General features: G+C 45.6%; 12 non-coding genes across 12 annotated transcripts; all 12 read left to right on the top strand.

Annotated features, from left to right (window-relative positions):
• The first annotated feature begins 894 nt into the window (after positions 1-894).
• On the top strand, positions 895-1,085 carry LOC141252732 (U2 spliceosomal RNA). The gene has a single exon (XR_012314057.1). It is a non-coding gene; the product is annotated as a U2 spliceosomal RNA (small nuclear RNA).
• Positions 1,086-2,205: 1,120 nt separating this feature from the next.
• Positions 2,206-2,396, top strand: LOC141252731 (U2 spliceosomal RNA). The gene has a single exon (XR_012314056.1). It is a non-coding gene; the product is annotated as a U2 spliceosomal RNA (small nuclear RNA).
• Positions 2,397-3,513: 1,117 nt separating this feature from the next.
• On the top strand, positions 3,514-3,704 carry LOC141252730 (U2 spliceosomal RNA). Its single transcript, XR_012314055.1, has one exon. It is a non-coding gene; the product is annotated as a U2 spliceosomal RNA (small nuclear RNA).
• Positions 3,705-4,827: 1,123 nt separating this feature from the next.
• LOC141252729 (U2 spliceosomal RNA) lies at positions 4,828-5,018 on the top strand. Its single transcript, XR_012314054.1, has one exon. It is a non-coding gene; the product is annotated as a U2 spliceosomal RNA (small nuclear RNA).
• Positions 5,019-6,141: 1,123 nt separating this feature from the next.
• On the top strand, positions 6,142-6,332 carry LOC141252740 (U2 spliceosomal RNA). Its single transcript, XR_012314064.1, has one exon. It is a non-coding gene; the product is annotated as a U2 spliceosomal RNA (small nuclear RNA).
• A 1,117-nt stretch (positions 6,333-7,449) lies between these two features.
• On the top strand, positions 7,450-7,640 carry LOC141252739 (U2 spliceosomal RNA). The gene has a single exon (XR_012314063.1). It is a non-coding gene; the product is annotated as a U2 spliceosomal RNA (small nuclear RNA).
• A 1,123-nt stretch (positions 7,641-8,763) lies between these two features.
• On the top strand, positions 8,764-8,954 carry LOC141252737 (U2 spliceosomal RNA). Its single transcript, XR_012314062.1, has one exon. It is a non-coding gene; the product is annotated as a U2 spliceosomal RNA (small nuclear RNA).
• A 1,123-nt stretch (positions 8,955-10,077) lies between these two features.
• LOC141252736 (U2 spliceosomal RNA) lies at positions 10,078-10,268 on the top strand. The gene has a single exon (XR_012314061.1). It is a non-coding gene; the product is annotated as a U2 spliceosomal RNA (small nuclear RNA).
• A 1,121-nt stretch (positions 10,269-11,389) lies between these two features.
• On the top strand, positions 11,390-11,580 carry LOC141252733 (U2 spliceosomal RNA). The gene has a single exon (XR_012314058.1). It is a non-coding gene; the product is annotated as a U2 spliceosomal RNA (small nuclear RNA).
• A 1,123-nt stretch (positions 11,581-12,703) lies between these two features.
• On the top strand, positions 12,704-12,894 carry LOC141252734 (U2 spliceosomal RNA). Its single transcript, XR_012314059.1, has one exon. It is a non-coding gene; the product is annotated as a U2 spliceosomal RNA (small nuclear RNA).
• Positions 12,895-14,014: 1,120 nt separating this feature from the next.
• Positions 14,015-14,205, top strand: LOC141252728 (U2 spliceosomal RNA). Its single transcript, XR_012314053.1, has one exon. It is a non-coding gene; the product is annotated as a U2 spliceosomal RNA (small nuclear RNA).
• A 1,112-nt stretch (positions 14,206-15,317) lies between these two features.
• On the top strand, positions 15,318-15,506 carry LOC141252735 (U2 spliceosomal RNA). The gene has a single exon (XR_012314060.1). It is a non-coding gene; the product is annotated as a U2 spliceosomal RNA (small nuclear RNA).
• Positions 15,507-16,647: the final 1,141 nt, after the last annotated feature.

The raw sequence follows: 16,647 nt of genomic DNA, 5'->3' as shown, positions 1-16,647 counted from the left end.
TCTCCCTCTATACTTCCTTTTGGATAAACAGACATATTAGGCAAGCATTTTGGAGCTTTCACCTAAATAACTACAGGTGGTGAGATAAGCTGCACAATATAATTGACCTTTCAGTATATTGTTGCACACACACCATCTATTTAGCAAATGCCCTTGTTATCAACAGCAGCCTTTTAAACTCACCTGAGCTAACAGGTATGTGAGCTGGTTACTCTGCTGCGCTTAAAATTTCTTTTTTGGTTTGCTACAATGCCTTTTCTGAAACGTTGTCTCCCTCTGCTGGAACACTGACTTCTTTCATTTAATGCCTGCAGACTATGAAAGAGAAACCAACCCAAAAAGTTTGGTTGATTAGTCTGTGGCATTCTTTTAAACTGTTGCTTATGGCGGTCTCTGTGAGCTTCTCAGTGACATTCAGCCATCCAGGTATCCCGCCTGCAGTAGACGGAATGTGGCAATGGAACGCTGGCTGCGCGTGTCATAATAGGCTCTGAGCCTTTATATACCTGCGCACAGCAGCAGCCACCTTCAGTCTGCTGCTGGACAGCCAGCAGCAGCAGCAGCAGCAGGAGAGGTAATTAATCAGCAACCCTCCTGCTAAGGGTAGACAGCTGCTCGTTCCACCCCCCCCCCCGCCTTAATTGGTTCTCCTCCCTTCCAACGGTGTTGAGGCGGGTGGGAACAGCCGGGGGTTGAGGGTACTGTGCTAAAAGAGGTGGAGTTATGCAGATCTAAAACGCGTGGATTGCAGCAGCAGCAAGCCGAAAAGTGCAGGCATGTGAGGGATCTAGAGGTTGACAGCATGTCTTCTTAACGGGAGTCCAGGTGGCCATCTCCACAAATGGACTTTTCAGAATCCTTGGGTGGCACCGTAGTCGGAAACCAATTCTGGTTATCGCTTCTCGGCCTTTTGGCTAAGATCAAGTGTAGTATCTGTTCTTATCAGTTTAATATCTGATACGTCCCCTATCTGGGGACCATATATTAAATGGATTTTTAGAACAGGGAGATGGAAAAAGAGCTTGCTCTGTCCACTCCACGCATTGACCTGGTATTGCAGTATCTCCAGGACCGGTGCACCCCTTCTTTAATGCAGTTTCTAAAATCAGAAAGAATTGAATTCAATGCTTTTTGTTCATTTGGCTTGTTTGTCGGATTTTGGGATGGACTCTTTGGCTTTGCTTTTCTTCTCCTCATTGGATTTTTCATGTTAAAAGTTGCAGAAGCCAGATGACAAGCTCATTTTGGTTCAACTTCAGCAACTGTGCATTGCATTGCCATGTAATGTAATGCAATGCTATCTATCTAGCTCTCCCTCTATACTTCCTTTTGGATAAACAGACATATTAGGCAAGCATTTTGGAGCTTTCACCTAAATAACTACAGGTGGTGAGATAAGCTGCACAATATAATTGACCTTTCAGTATATTGTTGCACACACACCATCTATTTAGCAAATGCCCTTGTTATCAACAGCAGCCTTTTAAACTCACCTGAGCTAACAGGTATGTGAGCTGGTTACTCTGCTGCGCTTAAAATTTCTTTTTTGGTTTGCTACAATGCCTTTTCTGAAACGTTGTCTCCCTCTGCTGGAACACTGACTTCTTTCATTTAATGCCTGCAGACTATAAAAGAGAAACCAACCCAAAAAGTTTGGTTGATTAGTCTGTGGCATTCTTTTAAACTGTTGCTTATGGCGGTCTCTGTGAGCTTCTCAGTGACATTCAGCCATCCAGGTATCCCGCCTGCAGTAGACGGAATGTGGCAATGGAACGCTGGCTGCGCGTGTCATAATAGGCTCTGAGCCTTTATATACCTGCGCACAGCAGCAGCCACCTTCAGTCTGCTGCTGGACAGCCAGCAGCAGCAGCAGCAGCAGGAGAGGTAATTAATCAGCAACCCTCCTGCTAAGGGTAGACAGCTGCTCGTTCCACCCCCCCCCCCCGCCTTAATTGGTTCTCCTCCCTTCCAACGGTGTTGAGGCGGGTGGGAACAGCCGGGGGTTGAGGGTACTGTGCTAAAAGAGGTGGAGTTATGCAGATCTAAAACGCGTGGATTGCAGCAGCAGCAAGCCGAAAAGTGCAGGCATGTGAGGGATCTAGAGGTTGACAGCATGTCTTCTTAACGGGAGTCCAGGTGGCCATCTCCACAAATGGACTTTTCAGAATCCTTGGGTGGCACCGTAGTCGGAAACCAATTCTGGTTATCGCTTCTCGGCCTTTTGGCTAAGATCAAGTGTAGTATCTGTTCTTATCAGTTTAATATCTGATACGTCCCCTATCTGGGGACCATATATTAAATGGATTTTTAGAACAGGGAGATGGAAAAAGAGCTTGCTCTGTCCACTCCACGCATTGACCTGGTATTGCAGTATCTCCAGGACCGGTGCACCCCTTCTTTAATGCAGTTTCTAAAATCAGAAAGAATTGAATTCAATGCTTTTTGTTCATTTGGCTTGTTTGTCGGATTTTGGGATGGACTCTTTGGCTTTGCTTTTCTTCTCCTCATTGGATTTTTCATGTTAAAAGTTGCAGAAGCCAGATGACAAGCTCATTTTGGTTCAACTTCAGCAACTGTGCATTGCATTGCCATGTAATGTAATGCAATGCTATCTATCTAGCTCTCCCTCTATACTTCCTTTTGGATAAACAGACATATTAGGCAAGCATTTTGGAGCTTTCACCTAAATAACTACAGGTGGTGAGATAAGCTGCACAATATAATTGACCTTTCAGTATATTGTTGCACACACACCATCTATTTAGCAAATGCCCTTGTTATCAACAGCAGCCTTTTAAACTCACCTGAGCTAACAGGTATGTGAGCTGGTTACTCTGCTGCGCTTAAAATTTCTTTTTTGGTTTGCTACAATGCCTTTTCTGAAACGTTGTCTCCCTCTGCTGGAACACTGACTTCTTTCATTTAATGCCTGCAGACTATAAAAGAGAAACCAACCCAAAAAGTTTGGTTGATTAGTCTGTGGCATTCTTTTAAACTGTTGCTTATGGCGGTCTCTGTGAGCTTCTCAGTGACATTCAGAGATCGAGGTATCCCGCCTGCAGTAGACGGAATGTGGCAATGGAACGCTGGCTGCGCGTGTCATAATAGGCTCTGAGCCTTTATATACCTGCGCACAGCAGCAGCCACCTTCAGTCTGCTGCTGGACAGCCAGCAGCAGCAGCAGGAGAGGTAATTAATCAGCAACCCTCCTGCTAAGGGTAGACAGCTGCTCGTTCCACCCCCCCCCCCCCCCGCCTTAATTGGTTCTCCTCCCTTCCAACGGTGTTGAGGCGGGTGGGAACTGCCGGGGGTTGAGGGTACTGTGCTAAAAGAGGTGGAGTTATGCAGATCTAAAACGCGTGGATTGCAGCAGCAGCAAGCCGAAAAGTGCAGGCATGTGAGGGATCTAGAGGTTGACAGCATGTCTTCTTAACGGGAGTCCAGGTGGCCATCTCCACAAATGGACTTTTCAGAATCCTTGGGTGGCACCGTAGTCGGAAACCAATTCTGGTTATCGCTTCTCGGCCTTTTGGCTAAGATCAAGTGTAGTATCTGTTCTTATCAGTTTAATATCTGATACGTCCCCTATCTGGGGACCATATATTAAATGGATTTTTAGAACAGGGAGATGGAAAAAGAGCTTGCTCTGTCCACTCCACGCATTGACCTGGTATTGCAGTATCTCCAGGACCGGTGCACCCCTTCTTTAATGCAGTTTCTAAAATCAGAAAGAATTGAATTCAATGCTTTTTGTTCATTTGGCTTGTTTGTCGGATTTTGGGATGGACTCTTTGGCTTTGCTTTTCTTCTCCTCATTGGATTTTTCATGTTAAAAGTTGCAGAAGCCAGATGACAAGCTCATTTTGGTTCAACTTCAGCAACTGTGCATTGCATTGCCATGTAATGTAATGCAATGCTATCTATCTAGCTCTCCCTCTATACTTCCTTTTGGATAAACAGACATATTAGGCAAGCATTTTGGAGCTTTCACCTAAATAACTACAGGTGGTGAGATAAGCTGCACAATATAATTGACCTTTCAGTATATTGTTGCACACACACCATCTATTTAGCAAATGCCCTTGTTATCAACAGCAGCCTTTTAAACTCACCTGAGCTAACAGGTATGTGAGCTGGTTACTCTGCTGCGCTTAAAATTTCTTTTTTGGTTTGCTACAATGCCTTTTCTGAAACGTTGTCTCCCTCTGCTGGAACACTGACTTCTTTCATTTAATGCCTGCAGACTATAAAAGAGAAACCAACCCAAAAAGTTTGGTTGATTAGTCTGTGGCATTCTTTTAAACTGTTGCTTATGGCGGTCTCTGTGAGCTTCTCAGTGACATTCAGCCATCCAGGTATCCCGCCTGCAGTAGACGGAATGTGGCAACGGAACGCTGGCTGCGCGTGTCATAATAGGCTCTGAGCCTTTATATACCTGCGCACAGCAGCAGCCACCTTCAGTCTGCTGCTGGACAGCCAGCAGCAGCAGCAGCAGCAGGAGAGGTAATTAATCAGCAACCCTCCTGCTAAGGGTAGACAGCTGCTCGTTCCACCCCCCCCCCCCCCCGCCTTAATTGGTTCTCCTCCCTTCCAACGGTGTTGAGGCGGGTGGGAACAGCCGGGGGTTGAGGGTACTGTGCTAAAAGAGGTGGAGTTATGCAGATCTAAAACGCGTGGATTGCAGCAGCAGCAAGCCGAAAAGTGCAGGCATGTGAGGGATCTAGAGGTTGACAGCATGTCTTCTTAACGGGAGTCCAGGTGGCCATCTCCACAAATGGACTTTTCAGAATCCTTGGGTGGCACCGTAGTCGGAAACCAATTCTGGTTATCGCTTCTCGGCCTTTTGGCTAAGATCAAGTGTAGTATCTGTTCTTATCAGTTTAATATCTGATACGTCCCCTATCTGGGGACCATATATTAAATGGATTTTTAGAACAGGGAGATGGAAAAAGAGCTTGCTCTGTCCACTCCACGCATTGACCTGGTATTGCAGTATCTCCAGGACCGGTGCACCCCTTCTTTAATGCAGTTTCTAAAATCAGAAAGAATTGAATTCAATGCTTTTTGTTCATTTGGCTTGTTTGTCGGATTTTGGGATGGACTCTTTGGCTTTGCTTTTCTTCTCCTCATTGGATTTTTCATGTTAAAAGTTGCAGAAGCCAGATGACAAGCTCATTTTGGTTCAACTTCAGCAACTGTGCATTGCATTGCCATGTAATGTAATGCAATGCTATCTATCTAGCTCTCCCTCTATACTTCCTTTTGGATAAACAGACATATTAGGCAAGCATTTTGGAGCTTTCACCTAAATAACTACAGGTGGTGAGATAAGCTGCACAATATAATTGACCTTTCAGTATATTGTTGCACACACACCATCTATTTAGCAAATGCCCTTGTTATCAACAGCAGCCTTTTAAACTCACCTGAGCTAACAGGTATGTGAGCTGGTTACTCTGCTGCGCTTAAAATTTCTTTTTTGGTTTGCTACAATGCCTTTTCTGAAACGTTGTCTCCCTCTGCTGGAACACTGACTTCTTTCATTTAATGCCTGCAGACTATAAAAGAGAAACCAACCCAAAAAGTTTGGTTGATTAGTCTGTGGCATTCTTTTAAACTGTTGCTTATGGCGGTATCTGTGAGCTTCTCAGTGACATTCAGCCATCCAGGTATCCCGCCTGCAGTAGACGGAATGTGGCAATGGAACGCTGGCTGCGCGTGTCATAATAGGCTCTGAGCCTTTATATACCTGCGCACAGCAGCAGCCACCTTCAGTCTGCTGCTGGACAGCCAGCAGCAGCAGCAGCAGCAGGAGAGGTAATTAATCAGCAACCCTCCTGCTAAGGGTAGACAGCTGCTCGTTCCACCCCCCCCCCCCCCCGCCTTAATTGGTTCTCCTCCCTTCCAACGGTGTTGAGGCGGGTGGGAACTGCCGGGGGTTGAGGGTACTGTGCTAAAAGAGGTGGAGTTATGCAGATCTAAAACGCGTGGATTGCAGCAGCAGCAAGCCGAAAAGTGCAGGCATGTGAGGGATCTAGAGGTTGACAGCATGTCTTCTTAACGGGAGTCCAGGTGGCCATCTCCACAAATGGACTTTTCAGAATCCTTGGGTGGCACCGTAGTCGGAAACCAATTCTGGTTATCGCTTCTCGGCCTTTTGGCTAAGATCAAGTGTAGTATCTGTTCTTATCAGTTTAATATCTGATACGTCCCCTATCTGGGGACCATATATTAAATGGATTTTTAGAACAGGGAGATGGAAAAAGAGCTTGCTCTGTCCACTCCACGCATTGACCTGGTATTGCAGTATCTCCAGGACCGGTGCACCCCTTCTTTAATGCAGTTTCTAAAATCAGAAAGAATTGAATTCAATGCTTTTTGTTCATTTGGCTTGTTTGTCGGATTTTGGGATGGACTCTTTGGCTTTGCTTTTCTTCTCCTCATTGGATTTTTCATGTTAAAAGTTGCAGAAGCCAGATGACAAGCTCATTTTGGTTCAACTTCAGCAACTGTGCATTGCATTGCCATGTAATGTAATGCAATGCTATCTATCTAGCTCTCCCTCTATACTTCCTTTTGGATAAACAGACATATTAGGCAAGCATTTTGGAGCTTTCACCTAAATAACTACAGGTGGTGAGATAAGCTGCACAATATAATTGACCTTTCAGTATATTGTTGCACACACACCATCTATTTAGCAAATGCCCTTGTTATCAACAGCAGCCTTTTAAACTCACCTGAGCTAACAGGTATGTGAGCTGGTTACTCTGCTGCGCTTAAAATTTCTTTTTTGGTTTGCTACAATGCCTTTTCTGAAACGTTGTCTCCCTCTGCTGGAACACTGACTTCTTTCATTTAATGCCTGCAGACTATAAAAGAGAAACCAACCCAAAAAGTTTGGTTGATTAGTCTGTGGCATTCTTTTAAACTGTTGCTTATGGCGGTCTCTGTGAGCTTCTCAGTGACATTCAGAGATCGAGGTATCCCGCCTGCAGTAGACGGAATGTGGCAATGGAACGCTGGCTGCGCGTGTCATAATAGGCTCTGAGCCTTTATATACCTGCGCACAGCAGCAGCCACCTTCAGTCTGCTGCTGGACAGCCAGCAGCAGCAGCAGGAGAGGTAATTAATCAGCAACCCTCCTGCTAAGGGTAGACAGCTGCTCGTTCCACCCCCCCCCCCCCCCGCCTTAATTGGTTCTCCTCCCTTCCAACGGTGTTGAGGCGGGTGGGAACTGCCGGGGGTTGAGGGTACTGTGCTAAAAGAGGTGGAGTTATGCAGATCTAAAACGCGTGGATTGCAGCAGCAGCAAGCCGAAAAGTGCAGGCATGTGAGGGATCTAGAGGTTGACAGCATGTCTTCTTAACGGGAGTCCAGGTGGCCATCTCCACAAATGGACTTTTCAGAATCCTTGGGTGGCACCGTAGTCGGAAACCAATTCTGGTTATCGCTTCTCGGCCTTTTGGCTAAGATCAAGTGTAGTATCTGTTCTTATCAGTTTAATATCTGATACGTCCCCTATCTGGGGACCATATATTAAATGGATTTTTAGAACAGGGAGATGGAAAAAGAGCTTGCTCTGTCCACTCCACGCATTGACCTGGTATTGCAGTATCTCCAGGACCGGTGCACCCCTTCTTTAATGCAGTTTCTAAAATCAGAAAGAATTGAATTCAATGCTTTTTGTTCATTTGGCTTGTTTGTCGGATTTTGGGATGGACTCTTTGGCTTTGCTTTTCTTCTCCTCATTGGATTTTTCATGTTAAAAGTTGCAGAAGCCAGATGACAAGCTCATTTTGGTTCAACTTCAGCAACTGTGCATTGCATTGCCATGTAATGTAATGCAATGCTATCTATCTAGCTCTCCCTCTATACTTCCTTTTGGATAAACAGACATATTAGGCAAGCATTTTGGAGCTTTCACCTAAATAACTACAGGTGGTGAGATAAGCTGCACAATATAATTGACCTTTCAGTATATTGTTGCACACACACCATCTATTTAGCAAATGCCCTTGTTATCAACAGCAGCCTTTTAAACTCACCTGAGCTAACAGGTATGTGAGCTGGTTACTCTGCTGCGCTTAAAATTTCTTTTTTGGTTTGCTACAATGCCTTTTCTGAAACGTTGTCTCCCTCTGCTGGAACACTGACTTCTTTCATTTAATGCCTGCAGACTATAAAAGAGAAACCAACCCAAAAAGTTTGGTTGATTAGTCTGTGGCATTCTTTTAAACTGTTGCTTATGGCGGTCTCTGTGAGCTTCTCAGTGACATTCAGCCATCCAGGTATCCCGCCTGCAGTAGACGGAATGTGGCAACGGAACGCTGGCTGCGCGTGTCATAATAGGCTCTGAGCCTTTATATACCTGCGCACAGCAGCAGCCACCTTCAGTCTGCTGCTGGACAGCCAGCAGCAGCAGCAGCAGCAGGAGAGGTAATTAATCAGCAACCCTCCTGCTAAGGGTAGACAGCTGCTCGTTCCACCCCCCCCCCCCCCCGCCTTAATTGGTTCTCCTCCCTTCCAACGGTGTTGAGGCGGGTGGGAACAGCCGGGGGTTGAGGGTACTGTGCTAAAAGAGGTGGAGTTATGCAGATCTAAAACGCGTGGATTGCAGCAGCAGCAAGCCGAAAAGTGCAGGCATGTGAGGGATCTAGAGGTTGACAGCATGTCTTCTTAACGGGAGTCCAGGTGGCCATCTCCACAAATGGACTTTTCAGAATCCTTGGGTGGCACCGTAGTCGGAAACCAATTCTGGTTATCGCTTCTCGGCCTTTTGGCTAAGATCAAGTGTAGTATCTGTTCTTATCAGTTTAATATCTGATACGTCCCCTATCTGGGGACCATATATTAAATGGATTTTTAGAACAGGGAGATGGAAAAAGAGCTTGCTCTGTCCACTCCACGCATTGACCTGGTATTGCAGTATCTCCAGGACCGGTGCACCCCTTCTTTAATGCAGTTTCTAAAATCAGAAAGAATTGAATTCAATGCTTTTTGTTCATTTGGCTTGTTTGTCGGATTTTGGGATGGACTCTTTGGCTTTGCTTTTCTTCTCCTCATTGGATTTTTCATGTTAAAAGTTGCAGAAGCCAGATGACAAGCTCATTTTGGTTCAACTTCAGCAACTGTGCATTGCATTGCCATGTAATGTAATGCAATGCTATCTATCTAGCTCTCCCTCTATACTTCCTTTTGGATAAACAGACATATTAGGCAAGCATTTTGGAGCTTTCACCTAAATAACTACAGGTGGTGAGATAAGCTGCACAATATAATTGACCTTTCAGTATATTGTTGCACACACACCATCTATTTAGCAAATGCCCTTGTTATCAACAGCAGCCTTTTAAACTCACCTGAGCTAACAGGTATGTGAGCTGGTTACTCTGCTGCGCTTAAAATTTCTTTTTTGGTTTGCTACAATGCCTTTTCTGAAACGTTGTCTCCCTCTGCTGGAACACTGACTTCTTTCATTTAATGCCTGCAGACTATAAAAGAGAAACCAACCCAAAAAGTTTGGTTGATTAGTCTGTGGCATTCTTTTAAACTGTTGCTTATGGCGGTATCTGTGAGCTTCTCAGTGACATTCAGCCATCCAGGTATCCCGCCTGCAGTAGACGGAATGTGGCAATGGAACGCTGGCTGCGCGTGTCATAATAGGCTCTGAGCCTTTATATACCTGCGCACAGCAGCAGCCACCTTCAGTCTGCTGCTGGACAGCCAGCAGCAGCAGCAGCAGCAGGAGAGGTAATTAATCAGCAACCCTCCTGCTAAGGGTAGACAGCTGCTCGTTCCACCCCCCCCCCCCCCCGCCTTAATTGGTTCTCCTCCCTTCCAACGGTGTTGAGGCGGGTGGGAACTGCCGGGGGTTGAGGGTACTGTGCTAAAAGAGGTGGAGTTATGCAGATCTAAAACGCGTGGATTGCAGCAGCAGCAAGCCGAAAAGTGCAGGCATGTGAGGGATCTAGAGGTTGACAGCATGTCTTCTTAACGGGAGTCCAGGTGGCCATCTCCACAAATGGACTTTTCAGAATCCTTGGGTGGCACCGTAGTCGGAAACCAATTCTGGTTATCGCTTCTCGGCCTTTTGGCTAAGATCAAGTGTAGTATCTGTTCTTATCAGTTTAATATCTGATACGTCCCCTATCTGGGGACCATATATTAAATGGATTTTTAGAACAGGGAGATGGAAAAAGAGCTTGCTCTGTCCACTCCACGCATTGACCTGGTATTGCAGTATCTCCAGGACCGGTGCACCCCTTCTTTAATGCAGTTTCTAAAATCAGAAAGAATTGAATTCAATGCTTTTTGTTCATTTGGCTTGTTTGTCGGATTTTGGGATGGACTCTTTGGCTTTGCTTTTCTTCTCCTCATTGGATTTTTCATGTTAAAAGTTGCAGAAGCCAGATGACAAGCTCATTTTGGTTCAACTTCAGCAACTGTGCATTGCATTGCCATGTAATGTAATGCAATGCTATCTATCTAGCTCTCCCTCTATACTTCCTTTTGGATAAACAGACATATTAGGCAAGCATTTTGGAGCTTTCACCTAAATAACTACAGGTGGTGAGATAAGCTGCACAATATAATTGACCTTTCAGTATATTGTTGCACACACACCATCTATTTAGCAAATGCCCTTGTTATCAACAGCAGCCTTTTAAACTCACCTGAGCTAACAGGTATGTGAGCTGGTTACTCTGCTGCGCTTAAAATTTCTTTTTTGGTTTGCTACAATGCCTTTTCTGAAACGTTGTCTCCCTCTGCTGGAACACTGACTTCTTTCATTTAATGCCTGCAGACTATAAAAGAGAAACCAACCCAAAAAGTTTGGTTGATTAGTCTGTGGCATTCTTTTAAACTGTTGCTTATGGCGGTCTCTGTGAGCTTCTCAATGACATTCAGCCATCCAGGTATCCCGCCTGCAGTAGACGGAATGTGGCAATGGAACGCTGGCTGCGCGTGTCATAATAGGCTCTGAGCCTTTATATACCTGCGCACAGCAGCAGCCACCTTCAGTCTGCTGCTGGACAGCCAGCAGCAGCAGCAGCAGCAGGAGAGGTAATTAATCAGCAACCCTCCTGCTAAGGGTAGACAGCTGCTCGTTCCACACCCCCCCCCCCGCCTTAATTGGTTCTCCTCCCTTCCAACGGTGTTGAGGCGGGTGGGAACAGCCGGGGGTTGAGGGTACTGTGCTAAAAGAGGTGGAGTTATGCAGATCTAAAACGCGTGGATTGCAGCAGCAGCAAGCCGAAAAGTGCAGGCATGTGAGGGATCTAGAGGTTGACAGCATGTCTTCTTAACGGGAGTCCAGGTGGCCATCTCCACAAATGGACTTTTCAGAATCCTTGGGTGGCACCGTAGTCGGAAACCAATTCTGGTTATCGCTTCTCGGCCTTTTGGCTAAGATCAAGTGTAGTATCTGTTCTTATCAGTTTAATATCTGATACGTCCCCTATCTGGGGACCATATATTAAATGGATTTTTAGAACAGGGAGATGGAAAAAGAGCTTGCTCTGTCCACTCCACGCATTGACCTGGTATTGCAGTTTCTCCAGGACCGGTGCACCCCTTCTTTAATGCAGTTTCTAAAATCAGAAAGAATTGAATTCAATGCTTTTTGTTCATTTGGCTTGTTTGTCGGATTTTGGGATGGACTCTTTGGCTTTGCTTTTCTTCTCCTCATTGGATTTTTCATGTTAAAAGTTGCAGAAGCCAGATGACAAGCTCATTTTGGTTCAACTTCAGCAACTGTGTATTGCATTGCCATGTAATGTAATGCAATGCTATCTATCTAGCTCTCCCTCTATACTTCCTTTTGGATAAACAGACATATTAGGCAAGCATTTTGGAGCTTTCACCTAAATAACTACAGGTGGTGAGATAAGCTGCACAATATAATTGACCTTTCAGTATATTGTTGCACACACACCATCTATTTAGCAAATGCCCTTGTTATCAACAGCAGCCTTTTAAACTCACCTGAGCTAACAGGTATGTGAGCTGGTTACTCTGCTGCGCTTAAAATTTCTTTTTTGGTTTGCTACAATGCCTTTTCTGAAACGTTGTCTCCCTCTGCTGGAACACTGACTTCTTTCATTTAATGCCTGCAGACTATAAAAGAGAAACCAACCCAAAAAGTTTGGTTGATTAGTCTGTGGCATTCTTTTAAACTGTTGCTTATGGCGGTCTCTGTGAGCTTCTCAGTGACATTCAGCCATCCAGGTACCCCGCCTGCAGTAGACGGAATGTGGCAATGGAACGCTGGCTGCGCGTGTCATAATAGGCTCTGAGCCTTTATATACCTGCGCACAGCAGCAGCCACCTTCAGTCTGCTGCTGGACAGCCAGCAGCAGCAGCAGCAGCAGGAGAGGTAATTAATCAGCAACCCTCCTGCTAAGGGTAGACAGCTGCTCGTTCCACCCCCCCCCCCCCCCGCCTTAATTGGTTCTCCTCCCTTCCAACGGTGTTGAGGCGGGTGGGAACAGCCGGGGGTTGAGGGTACTGTGCTAAAAGAGGTGGAGTTATGCAGATCTAAAACGCGTTGATTGCAGCAGCAGCAAGCCGAAAAGTGCAGGCATGTGAGGGATCTAGAGGTTGACAGCATGTCTTCTTAACGGGAGTCCAGGTGGCCATCTCCACAAATGGACTTTTCAGAATCCTTGGGTGGCACCGTAGTCGGAAACCAATTCTGGTTATCGCTTCTCGGCCTTTTGGCTAAGATCAAGTGTAGTATCTGTTCTTATCAGTTTAATATCGGATACGTCCCCTATCTGGGGACCATATATTAAATGGATTTTTAGAACAGGGAGATGGAAAAAGAGCTTGCTCTGTCCACTCCACGCATTGACCTGGTATTGCAGTATCTCCAGGACCGGTGCACCCCTTCTTTAATGCAGTTTCTAAAATCAGAAAGAATTGAATTCAATGCTTTTTGTTCATTTGGCTTGTTTGTCGGATTTTGGGATGGACTCTTTGGCTTTGCTTTTCTTCTCCTCATTGGATTTTTCATGTTAAAAGTTGCAGAAGCCAGATGACAAGCTCATTTTGGTTCAACTTCAGCAACTGTGCATTGCATTGCCATGTAATGTAATGCAATGCTATCTATCTAGCTCTCCCTCTATACTTCCTTTTGGATAAACAGACATATTAGGCAAGCATTTTGGAGCTTTCACCTAAATAACTACAGGTGGTGAGATAAGCTGCACAATATAATTGACCTTTCAGTATATTGTTGCACACACACCATCTATTTAGCAAATGCCCTTGTTATCAACAGCAGCCTTTTAAACTCACCTGAGCTAACAGGTATGTGAGCTGGTTACTCTGCTGCGCTTAAAATTTCTTTTTTGGTTTGCTACAATGCCTTTTCTGAAACGTTGTCTCCCTCTGCTGGAACACTGACTTCTTTCATTTAATGCCTGCAGACTATAAAAGAGAAACCAACCCAAAAAGTTTGGTTGATTAGTCTGTGGCATTCTTTTAAACTGTTGCTTATGGCGGTCTCTGTGAGCTTCTCAGTGACATTCAGCCATCCAGGTATCCCGCCTGCAGTAGACGGAATGTGGCAATGGAACGCTGGCTGCGCGTGTCATAATAGGCTCTGAGCCTTTATATACCTGCGCACAGCAGCAGCCACCTTCAGTCTGCTGCTGGACAGCCAGCAGCAGCAGCAGCAGCCGGAGAGGTAATTAATCAGCAACCCTCCTGCTAAGGGTAGACAGCTGCTCGTTCCACCCCCCCCCCCCGCCTTAATTGGTTCTCCTCCCTTCCAACGGTGTTGAGGCGGGTGGGAACAGCCGGGGGTTGAGGGTACTGTGCTAAAAGAGGTGGAGTTATGCAGATCTAAAACGCGTGGATTGCAGCAGCAGCAAGCCGAAAAGTGCAGGCATGTGAGGGATCTAGAGGTTGACAGCATGTCTTCTTAACGGGAGTCCAGGTGGCCATCTCCACAAATGGACTTTTCAGAATCCTTGGGTGGCACCGTAGTCGGAAACCAATTCTGGTTATCGCTTCTCGGCCTTTTGGCTAAGATCAAGTGTAGTATCTGTTCTTATCAGTTTAATATCTGATACGTCCCCTATCTGGGGACCATATATTAAATGGATTTTTAGAACAGGGAGATGGAAAAAGAGCTTGCTCTGTCCACTCCACGCATTGACCTGGTATTGCAGTATCTCCAGGACCGGTGCACCCCTTCTTTAATGCAGTTTCTAAAATCAGAAAGAATTGAATTCAATGCTTTTTGTTCATTTGGCTTGTTTGTCGGATTTTGGGATGGACTCTTTGGCTTTGCTTTTCTTCTCCTCATTGGATTTTTCATGTTAAAAGTTGCAGAAGCCAGATGACAAGCTCATTTTGGTTCAACTTCAGCAACTGTGCATTGCATTGCCATGTAATGTAATGCAATGCTATCTATCTAGCTCTCCCTCTATACTTCCTTTTGGATAAACAGACATATTAGGCAAGCATTTTGGAGCTTTCACCTAAATAACTACAGGTGGTGAGATAAGCTGCACAATATAATTGACCTTTCAGTATATTGTTGCACACACACCATCTATTTAGCAAATGCCCTTGTTATCAACAGCAGCCTTTTAAACTCACCTGAGCTAACAGGTATGTGAGCTGGTTACTCTGCTGCGCTTAAAATTTTCTTTTTTGGTTTGCTAAAATGCCTTTTCTGAAACGTTGTCTCCTCTGCTGGAACACTGACTTCTTTCATTTAATGCCTGCAGACTATAAAAGAGAAACCACACCAAAAAGTTTGGTTGATTAGTCTGTGGCATTCTTTTAAACTGTTGCTTATGGCGGTCTCTGTGAGCTTCTCAGTGACATTCAGCCATCCAGGTATCCCGCCTGCAGTAGACGGAATGTGGCAACGGAACGCTGGCTGCGCGTGTCATAATAGGCTCTGAGCCTTTATATACCTGCGCACAGCAGCAGCCACCTTCAGTCTGCTGCTGGACAGCCAGAGCAGCAGCAGCAGGAGAGGTAATTAATCAGCAACCCTCCTGCTAAGGGTAGACAGCTGCTCGTTCCACCCCACCCCCCGCCTTAATTGGTTCTCCTCCCTTCCAACGGTGTTGAGGCGGGTGGGAACAGCGGGGGTTGAGGGTACTGTGCTAAAAGAGGTGGAGTTATGCAGATCTAAAACGCGTGGATTGCAGCAGCAGCAAGCCGAAAAGTGAGGCATGTGAGGGATCTAGAGGTTGACAGCATGTCTTCTTAACGGGAGTCCAGGTGCCATCTCCACAAATGGACTTTTCAGAATCCTTGGGTGGCACCGTAGTCGGAAACCAATTCTGGTTATCGCTTCTCGGCCTTTTGGCTAAGATCAAGTGTAGTATCTGTTCTTATCAGTTTAATATCTGATACGTCCCCTATCTGGGGACCATATATTAAATGGATTTTTAGAACAGGGAGATGGAAAAGAGCTTGCTCTGTCACTCCACGCATTGACCTGGTATTGCAGTATCTCCAGGACCGGTGCACCCCTTCTTTAATGCAGTTTCTAAAATCAGAAAGAATTTGAATTCAATGCTTTTTGTTCATTTGGCTTGTTTGTCGGATTTTGGGATGGACTCTTTGGCTTTGCTTTTCTTCTCCTCATTGGATTTTTCATGTTAAAAGTTGCAGAAGCCAGATGACAAGCTCATTTTGGTTCAACTTCAGCAACTGTGCATTGCATTGCCATGTAATGTAATGCAATGCTATCTATCTATCTCTCCCTCTATACTTCCTTTTGGATAAACAGACATATTAGGCAAGCATTTTGGAGCTTTCACCTAAATAACTACAGGTGGTGAGATAAGCTGCACAATATAATTGACCTTTCAGTATATTGTTGCACACACACCATCTATTTAGCAAATGCCCTGTTATCAACAGCAGCCTTTTAAACTCACCTGAGCTAACAGGTATGTGAGCTGGTTACTCTGCTGCGCTTAAAATTTCTTTTTTGGTTTGCTACAATGCCTTTTCTGAAACGTTGTCTCCCTCTGCTGGAACACTGACTTCTTTCATTTAATGCCTGCAGACTATAAAAAGAAACCAACCCAAAAAGTTTGGTTGATTAGTCTGTGGCATTCTTTTAAACTGTTGCTTATGGCGGTCTCTGTGAGCTTCTCAGTGACATTCAGCCATCCAGGTATCCCGCCTGCAGTAGACGGAATGTGGCAACGGAACGCTGGCTGCGCGTGTCATAATAGGCTCTGAGCCTTTATATACCTGCGCACAGCAGCAGCCACCTTCAGTCTGCTGCTGGACAGCCAGCAGCAGCAGCAGCAGGAGAGGTAATTAATCAGCAACCCTCTGCTAAGGTAGACAGCTGCTCGTTCCCCCCCCCCCCCCCCGCCTTAATTGGTTCTCCTCCCTTCCAACGGTGTTGAGGCGGGTGGGAACAGCCGGGGGTTGAGGGTGCTGTGCTAAAAGAGGTGGAGTTATGGCAGATCTAAAACGCGTGGATTGCAGCAGCAGCAAGCCGAAAAGTGCAGGCATGTGAGGGATCTAGAGGTTGACAGCATGTCTTCTTAACGGGAGTCCAGGTGGCCATCTCCACAAATGGACTTTTTCCAAGGGGGAATCCTTGGGTGGCACCGCAGTCGGAAACGAATTCTGGTTATCGCTTCTCGGCCTTTT

This window comes from Phyllobates terribilis, unplaced genomic scaffold (assembly GCF_046119375.1).
Source record: "Phyllobates terribilis strain yellow unplaced genomic scaffold, ASM4611937v1 Scaffold_9317__1_contigs__length_16646, whole genome shotgun sequence".
NCBI lineage: Eukaryota > Metazoa > Chordata > Amphibia > Anura > Dendrobatidae > Phyllobates > Phyllobates terribilis.
This window is presented reverse-complemented; position numbering and strand designations above follow the sequence as displayed.